Genomic DNA, 11507 nt, shown 5'->3' with positions numbered 1-11507 from the left:
AGAGTTATCTTGTCTACAGGTTTACTACAGCCATATATAATGTAGGATAGTCCTCACCTGTGTAAAGTGGCATAGCCCCACCCATGACTTCAGTGCAAAGTCCAGCAATTTTTGTCATGTTGGGCAAGTTTCCACAGGGCATGTTCCTTCCTTGGATCCAGTGTGCAGCAGTTCCTTTTGTTGCCAAACCATTATGTATGCTACTTGATGATGGAAGTCCATCGATAGGAAAGATCACCCAGGGCAGTCTTGCTGTTTAACATCCCCAGCATCAAAATAACTATTCATCCTATAGACTGAACCCTCTCTGGAGGACTGTTAGATTTACAGGCTGTGAAGACTTACACTGAAAGAGCAGCTCTGTCTGAGTTACAGGGAGTAGCGTAAGGAGGCCACTTCTAGTTCCTGATTCTGCTCCAATGTAGCCTATTAAGAAGGGTGCTATTTTTTCCAACCTTCTTTGCTTTCTTTTGCCTATCTAATAACTGTGAAATTAGCTCAGAAGAGGTCAGTAATCATTAATCAATATTGCAATTAACCATGCCTAAGAACGACAAGCTTGCAGAGTGAGGCGTCTCCATCCTCTGCCCTCCTTGCCCATCACCTTTCCCAGCTGTGGACGCTTCACGGCTGGACCTTCCAGGCAGCAGCGAGTCCTGGTGCTCAATTCTAAGGACTGCTCTACATGTGAAAAACTAAAATCCCTATGACATTGCTGGTAAACCTAAAAGCACAAATGCCTTTGGAAAGGCAGGGGTAGGGGTAGGGGTGGGAGGATATGTGTTTCTTCGCATTGAATCAGAACTCGTGGTAGAGGTGATATCTATTTTTAAACCAACTAGATTTTTTGCAATAAAAAGGTCTTTAGTTCTTTGGGCAGATGCATTTGGGGTTTAAACAGGCCCTCTAGCGGTTTGCCTAAAGTAACAGCACCAACATTAACACAGGCAACACACACCAGGGCTGAGCTGCAGTCGGTGCTGGCTGCTTTGACTGACAGACTCACATCTGTCTGACTCCATTCAGTAGGAAGTCATTTTGACACACGCGTCTAAGCAGCAGCAGCAAACACTGATGCTGGAACAATAGCAGTAACGCAACCTTTCATTGTCACGCAGTCACATCACACTGATGTCAGTGTGAGACTGCAAAAGAACGGGGGAAGCCAGGCCCATAAAGGGGAACGTTACTTCTTCCCAACACACTGGGATACCAGACACAGGAGAAAAGATGCTGATTCTCACGTATATGCTGCTGTTCTGCATCCGAGTGCTTGCTGCAAGCTTTGCCTTTTGGTTTGAATCATCAGTTACCAAGCTGCCAGCAAAGGCCTGTACATATGAAATCCTAGACAAGCGCATGTTACTTTGAAGAAGTTTGGGGTTCTTTTCCCCTTGTCTCTAGAGCCGCATCAATGCAAGCCACAAGCCGTGTGTTGTTTGATAATAATCTTGCATTTACATAGCACCTTTCATCTATTTTAAAGGAGCTTTACTAGCTACATGGGTATATTGACAAAAGTCATCCACAGGGATCCACGTCTCTGGTGGTTTATGCTTGTTGTCTCATTCAATTTGTGCCTTTTATGTATGCTAAGCTGTTTGCCAACATTCCCACCCGCATGTGCAGGGCAGAATGAATTGATATGGAGAGTGGTGTAGTTTGCGCTGGTGCGATGCTGCTACTTACCACTCACCCGGTGCTTTTCCGCCACAGATCTCAGATGTGCTTCACAAAAGAAGGTAAATATTCTTATCCCCATTTTATACAGTGGGTTAGGGTGAAGTGACTGGCCAGAGGTTACACAGAAGCAGGTCTCTGGCAGAAATAAGCCTAGAACCAAGGAGTCCTGATTCCTAGATGCTAGCTTTGACCACTGAACCATGTTGCTACCTACATAGCAGTGTCGTAGGTCTAGCTACTCCATATGTATAAGGTGATGGAAGCTGCAAGTCTTTCATCTGCTAATGTTTGGTCTTTAATATTTACCCTTTATGTTTTGCCATTTTGTCTTTGTACAAAGCTAATGGAAAAAAAAAAGTGTTGCCTCTTTGTATTGTTACCTCCATCAGTACTCATCACCAAAACACTGCTTCAAGGAGGCTCATTAAGATCTCAGCTTTGCTGAGATGCCCTGAAGAAAAATGCTGCCTGAATGACGCAGTTGTAGAATACTTTCTTTTTGGAAATGATGAAAAGTTACCTGTGCAGAGAGGGCCAGTGGATTAAAGTAAACCACAGCAGTGCTTTACAACATTTGTATTTTGTTGACAAGTCTAAAACTATGTGTTTTTGAAGGGAGATGTGTAACAGCCTTTCAAAAAAAATCCTTTAGTGTAATAAAAAAAGGACACATTATTTATAGGGTTTCTTTATGCACTGGGGAACCAGGATGGGGCTGTGTATACCACATTAGATTAGGACTGAGCAGGCCAGAATTCTGTTTCTAGCTGGCTTGGCTGGTTGCCTTTGGGCGAGCTGCTTCACCTCTCAGTACCCAGGGGTCCTCATTTCTTGAAAGGAGATGGTATTGGCCTTCCTTGAGAGCTCGTGATGAAACATGCTTTATTAGATAGAGATTTAAATTATGTACCCACCCTTGAATTATACTTAATAACTTTAAAAAGGATTCTATTCCCTAATATTGTGTAGGGGGGGTTGATTTTGGTAGAAGCTGGAAAACTCATTGGCTCATTCTTATTAAACTTGATAGGACTTTTTTGTAGAGGGTAAACCGGCAGTCATATCAGATGTCATAAGTCAGAATGCTATGCTAGCAGTATTGCTAGAGTGCAGGATTTGTATTGCTCATAGCTTTCCTGGATCAGGGTCATATTTGGTCACAGATATCTGGCTCTAATATTGGGAAAGGGCTAGGGGTGGGCTTGGGGCATTGAGTTTTCCTGAATCATTACTTCAGGGGAGGAGTAGGCTGGATACAGGTCCTACTTTGTGCCTCCCACACCTGGCTGAGTCCAGGTGAGTTGAAGAGGTAGGAAAGCTGTGTACCTGGGCTGGGGTCCCTTGCTCGCAGGTGGCTGTAAATTCCCCTGTCATTGTCTGTGCCTCCCAGCTGCTGCTGGCTCCAAAGTAACTATGCTGCCAGGACTTCCCCAGGTTTCACTGAGTCTTAGAAACCTTTTTCTGGTAGCTGGTGATGGAGACAATATGCTGCCCTATAGCTGTGCCCCTCCGCAGGCACAAATCCTATGTAATTTCCTCCACAGGGCCAAAGTCAAGTCTTAAAGTGCATTAAAGATTTGGAGGGTTGTTGGTTGTAGCTGTGTTGGTCTAAGGGCATAGGCAAGCGAGTTTGGGGAGATGTGATATCTTTTATTAGACCAACTAAATAGTTGGAAGAAAAGCCTTACATCTGGAGGTGCTCAGCTATGGTGGTGATGGTGGTGGGGCATAGCAGTACCTCAGAAAGATGATGTTGGTTCTGAGCACCGCTTAAGTACCTTTAAATGCACGGCATATTTTGATCTGTTACTTTTTTTAAAGAAAAGATTCATTAAATATATTGACGGTTGCAATGTAGAAGGCCAACACATTACTAGGAAAAATTCTGGTTTGAAAATACAGTTCCGTTCCCGGAATTGGGGTCACATAATTCTGAGCTGGGATTGTGGCTTTAACAATAATTAGTTTTGATGGGGAGAGGAAGGGATATAGGGCCTGTGAGATGTCCAGGACTATGTACAAATTCTGCTTAGGAGCCAACCTTTGGAAAAGTGACAAAAAACCAGGAGTGTCAAAGTTGCTTTCACTCTGAGAACCCAATATCATGTTCCATCAGCAATGGGTGTTAGGTTGCTGAACAACACATCAACACATGCCTTGCAGTGATTTGGATTTGTGAGGAATGCTATCAGCAAGCATTTTTTTTTTTTTTAACGCTTTTAAAATCAGTCAAATAAAAGAAAGATTAGGCAAGGAACAGAGAAATAATACAGGACCATAAATCCTTGCAATCCGGCACTAAATCTATCAAAGCAAATAATATGTCCCAATGGTGGAGGGACATTATTTGTTTGTGTTTTAAATTTGCTAAGCCTCGTTTTTTGAGCATCCGTCTCAGGGAGATGAGGGCCGTGAAAAGGCAATTACAACTGGTGAATGATTAGTGGTAGATGTGACATTTTTATGTGTCAAATATGTTTAACTGCATTAACCTTTGTGGAATTTACACTGACATCTTAAAAGATCTATCTCGCAAGCAGCCTGAAAAATCTGAAACCTCCCTCAACTTAAATCTTATTTACATTCATTTTATTACAAAATAAATGGGCCTAAAATTTTAATGGAGTTTTTGCCAGGTTCTGAAGGCATCGCTGCCAGGAAATCAGATGGAAGCAGGTGTTGCTTGTAGATTGCAAAGGGAAGGTTCTTTCTGCAAATGCACAGCTTTGTATGCACACCAAAAAAAAAAAAGTTACATTCCAGTTTTGCTAGTGGATGTGCCATCCTGGAGGGAAAAATCGCTGAAAGAGACAGGGTTACACATCTAATTTAGCTATATTAGAGTTTAATTTCCTGCTAATGAGACATTTAAGCTTTCAAGAAAGCAGACTGTGGTCTTTTGTGGACTTTTTAATCTTTACATATTATTCAGACTGTAAGTATACTTCCAAAATAGTTTTGTTTTCGTTTTGTTTTTTCTGGAGACTTTCAAAGATTATACAGGCCATTAACATGCTGGGTGGATTGCTCCTCTCATTGCTAGTTTCCTAGCATGCTTGGTATCTGGATGCTTTGCTTATCCAGTTTTCCATGGGGAGCGCTTCCTTCATTTGAGTCGTCGTGCAGTAGTTCCTCTCGTTGCTGATTCAACTCCATGTCTCTTGTGCTTCACTCCACTGAAATCTGATTAGGTATGAGACAGACTCCGGTGGAATGAAGGACAACAGAATCCATGGATCATTCTTAACTCAGAAAAATCGAGTGAACATAGAACATATGAACATGTCCCAATAAAAAAGAAAAAAACAACATAGCAGGTACAGTGGGATGTTCATGTGACATGCATGACCGTGGCAGGAGACATGATATTTTGCAATGAGGTCCTAGGTAGGCTTTTTTTTTGCTGTAAATTCTCTTTGCTAGAGATTTGCACGTCCAAAACTCTCTGTTTTTATCTGTAGCCTGTAACAAGCTGACCACTGGGTACAACTTCTACTTACCAATGCCTGTGAGGGTTTCTCCATCACTGGAAAATCCTTAGATCAGCATGCTTTTTTTCAGGCATCTTCACTAGCTCAACCAGAGCTCCAGGTGCAGGAATCCCTAACAAGGTTTGATGGCCTGTGCTTTGATTGTGGTCAAGCTAAATGGCCAAGAGGGTCTTTCCCAGTTTAAAAATCTATGAATTTATGTTTGCTGAGGAACAAGTGCATATACGGTTTTCTTCTGCGTGTTCATCTTCCTTCATGATCTCTATCAGCAGGAAAGAAGCCTGTAACTAGTTAAGCCCAAACTCTTCCTTTCACACTTGGTAGGGGGAAAAAAAATATCTCTTAGCTATAAACAGATTAATCCTGAATATGGGCACTGGAGTCTGATTGCTGCAGGTTTGTTGTCAAGAACAAGTTGATCACACAGAAATAAAAGCATCTCTTATTCAAAGGCTCTTTTTACCTTATAACATTGGTTTTGCAGACACATTAATACAACAGTAAAATTGATTATTCGCATTATGGTGGTGCTCCAAGCCTCCAGTCAGAATGCAGGTTCCCACTGGGCTAGGAGCTCTGCAAGCCCACGTGGATCCTGCCCACAAGAGTTTGCAGTTCTCAAAATACAAGAAAAGCATGTTAAAAATATCAGGAGGTCTCAGGTAAAAGAAATATAGTGATGGAATGAAAGACGCTTTCAAAAGAGGACCACGGGCGAAATCGTTTGCTCTCCTTCGGAGGTTGGCCCTCCTTTGGAGGGACCAATCCTTCCTCTGTGCTTAGAAAGCACCTAGCGAACTCTGGGTGTTGTTGCAGTAAAATCACAATAGTCCTGACTCTTTTGTCCTTCCCCTCCCAACAGGACAGCCCTTTTTTGCCACCCCTTGCAGAGATAATATTGGAAGCTTTAATATGATGTCTATAGGTTACACTTGCATAATGCCTTTCATTGAAGGAACTCAATGTAAGACATGATTTTTTTTTTAAGTGTTGTAAAGCTGACACCATCCTGGCAAGGTTGGGCAAGTGGTGCCACTTCCAGCTAGCAGATGGGAAAGAGAAGTTCACACATAATAAACGGCTGGGTAGGGTTCACTTAGGGAGGCAGAAATTGGGGCCTTATTCCAATCTCATTAGTAGAAAACCGAGCTGTGTCCTGTGCAGACGATCACAGGAATGTGGCTGAGATTTTCCAAGCTGCCTGGAGGTCAGCATCCAGTGTTCATGAAACACAAACCTTTTCCAATGTCTCTCTGAAAAATCTCAGCCCATAGCTTTGGTAGAGCAGGGGATCCAGCATGAATAGGCTTGGACATTTAAATGGGGGGGGGGTTGAGGGGTAGGATCTGGCAGTGATTTGCTAAAATGTGGGTTATTAAATCACATAGCTGCTGAGGTAGGGCTGGGGTGGGGGGGTTCTTTTTAACTTCCCTTTTAAATACAAACCTGCTTTCTGCTGCTGTGTTGAGGCCTCTCCCTGAGCTCTGTTGAGACATGTTAAGAGCTTTGGGGCAAGTTCTTGAGAAGGGTGGATAAAGCAGGAACCCTTCAGCTGAAATTCCTCCTGCAATCCTGTCTTCTTTGAAATGCCTTTTTATCAGGCAAGTTCCAACAGGCGCGGGTGCAGTAAACACCTACCGACAGCTTCCCGCACATTAACTCTTTGCAGCGATGGATGCAGCAGCATGCTTAGAGAAAGGACTGTCCTGGCCCAAAATCTGTTTGGCTTCCCCCAGGAACAGCTCAAATTGTAAAAGCAAGGGCACTTTATCAATAGAAACTTCCATTTAAAAAAAACAGTATTAAAAACTTGATATCTCTGCTCTAGGGACCCACCTGCAAGAGCTAACTAATTCCCTACCTTAAATAACCCATTTAAAGTATATTAAAGGTTACCAATATCATTTTTTTGCAACCTTTAATTAAAGAGACACCTCTGGGTTTTGGCTGGTCCCCAAAGAGAAGTCTTGAGATTTAAGCTTCAGAATAAAGCCTGTCTCACACTTCCACCCAAGGGAACAGCAAAGGTCCTTTGCCTCCTTACAATTGATGGGCCTTTAACTAAAGGTCAAATGAAATTGTACTGGACACCTCAGATGAACTTTAAAGTGAGTGAAAGTTACTATATTTGCTCGTCTAGGGAGGGATAGAAAGAAAGATGCTGGGTTTGAGACAAAGCCCATTGACTTTCTACTGTCTTCAGTGGGCTACAGCTGAGAGCAATAGGCAGGAAGCCAATGAAAAGTTCACTGCTACTGAGGCGATGGCACACGCTCTCCAAAATGTCAGTGACCTAGGGCCTGATCCCAGAAAGTATTAATCATGGGCTTAATTCTCATTGATGCCTATGGAACCCAAGCATGTGCTTAAAATTAAGCATATAACGGTAGGCTCTCTCTCTGAGCAGGTTTTCAGGAGGGCCAAGTGCCTGTCCCTCCTCCTGGGTGTCGTGGAGGCCGCAGAGGGTCCATATGTCTGGAAATGAGGCCCTTTGGAGACAGTGTCTTGCCTGATACTCAGCCCCTTACTTGCTTAAGGGGAGGGGAATCTGCCTCCTGCCGCCAGTCCCTTCCCGCTGCTCAGCTGCTTTCACGGCAGCACCCTGTAGCGATCCTCTGAATATGCCTGTACCAGTGCAGTCACTGATATGAAGCCTTTCAATCTGGAGAGAGCTGCTGTTTTAAAGGAAAACTCCTCTGCATCTAATTTCATGAGATGCATGAATGCCTGACTGGCTTAGATTCGGGCGACTGGGTTTAGCCAACCCAGGATGGTCACTTGAGTTATCACCGAAGAGCAATGATTTTAAAGAGATAGCTGAAAGTCATTTGCAGAGCTCAAGAAGACCCCAAGCTTTTAAAGCCTTTAAGAGGGTCCGGCTGCATTCCTTTCCATTAGTGCCGGTGGGAATAACACAAACAGACCCAAATGGAAAGCCAAAGGCCCACTGCCTCAGCAGAATCAAGAAGCAATCCCCATGGGGTCAAGAAAAGACCCAGTTACACATCTAATATTTCATTACTGACAACATATAGCAATAAATACCCTTTCATGACCACGCACTTTGCAAACATGGTTAAATCAATATGAGTTTTTATACCTTTTTCTCCTTAAAGAAAGATGACAAAGTGATGCTCTGGTATTCTTGAGGGCTAATATTTTTACAAACTTTTGATTTTTGTAGGCTATTACATCATTTTATCTGTGACAACAAATGGAAGGAAAATTTTAAAACCCACTTTTATGAAACTATATCTTAAAATAGGTTTACAGGCTTCTTATAATACAAGCAGTGTAGGCAAAAAAAATCTACCCACTGACATAAGAAACTAAACATCTATACCTGTCAGTTCAGGTCATAGGCCTAATTTGGTAGGTATTTGCACTGAATAACTCAAATCTAAAATAACTCCACTGATTTTCACTGGGTTACATTCTCCTTGCAATCAAGTAATACTGAACACATTTTTATCACCTGCATACCTGCTCATGTCAATTGCTGTCAGAAATAATCCAGTAATTAATTATCTAGGATTTAAAACATCCATTAGAAATGCTTAAGCTATTTGATGCTTTTCTTTTTCAAGAACTGACTACTGCCATCAGCTTGCAAACAGCAAGGGACAACTATCTCGCTGTTCAGCATGGCTAAATAAACAGGGCTGCTGGTATGTAGGCAACACTGAAGCAACCTGTTGCAGCCTATTTCCTTCCCAGCAGAATATCCTTCCTAATACCTTTCTTATAAAGCTAGGTATTTCTTTATAAGAAATGTATTTTCTTACAGATCTCCCAACCACATCACTTATAACAGAATATTCTACATATAGCAAAGCACATTGTAGCACTGTTCACTCACCTGCCCCTTGATAAACTAGGTACAGTCCCAGTCTTGTAATAGTTTTACTTAACTTTAAACCAAAATAAAATAAAAGAACAACTCTGTAATAACTAGAAAGACAGAAAAGAAAAATAAGAAGTCAATTAAAAAAAATCAGAAACTGCTTTTTCTTTTCTTCTTTTCCTTTTCTTCTTCTTTTCTCCTCTTTTCGATAGGGCTCCAGAGAAAGTGAAACAAACACATAGAAGAAAATGACTAGTCCTCTTATTAAGACTGTAGTCTTGCTTTCAGTTATCTTGTCCAGCTAAATAGACTGGAAGCAAATAAGAAGGTTTGGAAAGAAAAAAGATGTGTGAGGGGTGGGGGTGCAGAAGAGAAAGAGGAAGGAGAAGAGCAGATACCAATGAAAGTGTGTTGAAAAATGCATAAGAATTTTTTTTTTTTAAATAGTAGCAGAGATGGAGAAGAAAAGTTCTGCCCATTTTAAGGTGGTGTCCTTCAGGTTCAGTCTTTATTCACACTGTTGTGCAGGAGGCTCCAGTTACCTGTGGGCCCCAGCCAATGAAGAACTGAAGCACTTCACCTGACTCCACCTCTCACCCTCCCGGGAAGGAATGCAACGCTGCAGATCTGACAGCAGGCCTCATCTGTTTTTCCCCTCTCCTTTCAAGCAGAGCCAAAGGAGTGACTTCTGAATCAGTCCACAGCCAAGCAAAAGACCAAAGCAACCTAGATGACTCCAACCCTCTTGTTCACTTACGTGGGGTTTTCCATTCTGACCTAACCTGATGTGAGCAAGAAAGGACAAAGACAAACATCCTGACCTTCTTAAAGGGTTTCTGATCCATGCACTGATTGCAACTTCTGCAATGCCACTGTGCCTGCCACTTGAAGGAACGGCTCACCCCTCTCTTATCCCGCCTTTGTCAACTCCTTATGACTTGAATGGGCCAATGCTGTTGACAGAAACCCTTCTTTTTGGCACAAGAAAAAAAAATACAGATTTGGAGAAACCAAAATGCTTTGAAAATCTGTGATGATTTCATCAAATTGTCAGGTTTTAATCTGCAACAAAGCTCACAGCCCCACTCCTGGAAGGCTGAGGGAGATGTTTAGGTTTCCACAGTTTTTAAAGCGAAACAGCAACAATGTTTCAAACAGTGTTTGGTTTCAACATTTCCTTCCATTTTCTATAAAATATTACAACTTGTTTTCCCTGGCTGGAATGGAGTGGTATTGAACCAAAGTGTTTCATTTGACTCCCAAAAATCTTTTCCTTTCAGATTCGCTGAACATTTCCAGAACTGTCATTATCAGTCAGACCTTAAAACACATATTTTTTTAACTTTCTGAACTGCCAACAAACTGAACTCCTTATTCACCCACGTGTGCTTACCAGAATGCCACTGATTGCAGGTGCCATGGTGCAATCACCATGAAAAGCTAATTAAAACAAGAACCACCCTGTTAAGCTGGGCCAGGTACAGACATTACACTTTTACTGGGATAAGGGATTGGAAAGTGGTCCATACCCATAACAGAACAGAAAGTTGGCGCGCACAGACTGGTTTCAAAATGGCAGAACCTGGTCTAAGATTTCACCCCCCACCAAAGGGCGAACGCGTATTTTGTTCACTTCTGATCTAAAGTACACCGCTTCCAGAGCGCCGTGTAACTTAGATCGATCCTGCTTCAGGTATTTTGAATGTCGCTACCTAGTCCTAGTGACACAGCAGCACCTACCCTCCGATAGACAACACAGACATTGGGAACTTGTGTGAAGTGATATAGCTTCAATGCAGAGCAATGGGCACATTTTAGTTCTAGCCCTTATGGAAGCCTGGTTAAAATGAAGTCATCTGGGGTGAAGCAGTTTCATGTCATGGATGTGAATCCCCTGAGTTCATCTGCAAGATCCCTATAGCAGTCTCAGTTAGGTGGCTATGACACTTCTAGCTCTGCCCGGCTCCCTTGACCTTAACTCACTCATGCACCCATTCCCTGTTATGTCAGTCGTCAAGGTGCATGTTTCTAAGGACAGGTAACGTCTTCCTGGAGAAGATGGCATGGATTCAGAAGAGACCAAAGCAGAGATGTCCAGCTGCCTGGCCTCCACAAGCAGCCAAAGTCCAACCCTGTCAAACATGGGCAAGATTTTCAGAGGTGCCAAGCACTCACCAGCTCCCTTCTAATACTTATGGCCCTATTTTCAGAAGCTCTAAGCATTTACTGGGACAGGCTCCCTTGCAAATCTGATGATTTTTTGGTTCCCCAATGGAAGCTGAACTATTTTGAAAATTATAACCATGGTAGGTGATGCCACTGGGCATAATGATGACAATGTACAGTTGAACACTCTTGGTGGACAGGGACCAATCCTTCCTCTGTGTTTGGAAAGGACCTAGTGAATTTTGAATGTTGTTGAAGTAAAATCACAATAGTCCTTACACTTTTGTCCTTCCCCTCCCAGCAGGACGGCGGCACCATGGAGA

The 11507-nt window shown here is 42.6% G+C and overlaps 1 long non-coding RNA gene across 1 annotated transcript; it reads right to left on the bottom strand.

Annotated features, from left to right (window-relative positions):
• Nucleotides 1–4255: 4255 nt before the first annotated feature.
• Nucleotides 4256–9753, bottom strand: LOC132244744 (uncharacterized). The gene is made up of 2 exons (XR_009456491.1): nt 9034–9753; nt 4256–4484 (listed from the first exon to the last, which is right to left on the bottom strand). It is a non-coding gene; the product is annotated as an uncharacterized LOC132244744 (long non-coding RNA).
• Between the last annotated feature and the right edge of the window lie 1754 nt (nt 9754–11507).

Source organism: Alligator mississippiensis, chromosome 14, assembly GCF_030867095.1.
Source record: "Alligator mississippiensis isolate rAllMis1 chromosome 14, rAllMis1, whole genome shotgun sequence".
NCBI lineage: Eukaryota > Metazoa > Chordata > Crocodylia > Alligatoridae > Alligator > Alligator mississippiensis.
Note: the sequence above shows the minus strand (reverse complement) of the source record. Positions and strands in the feature narration are given on the sequence as shown.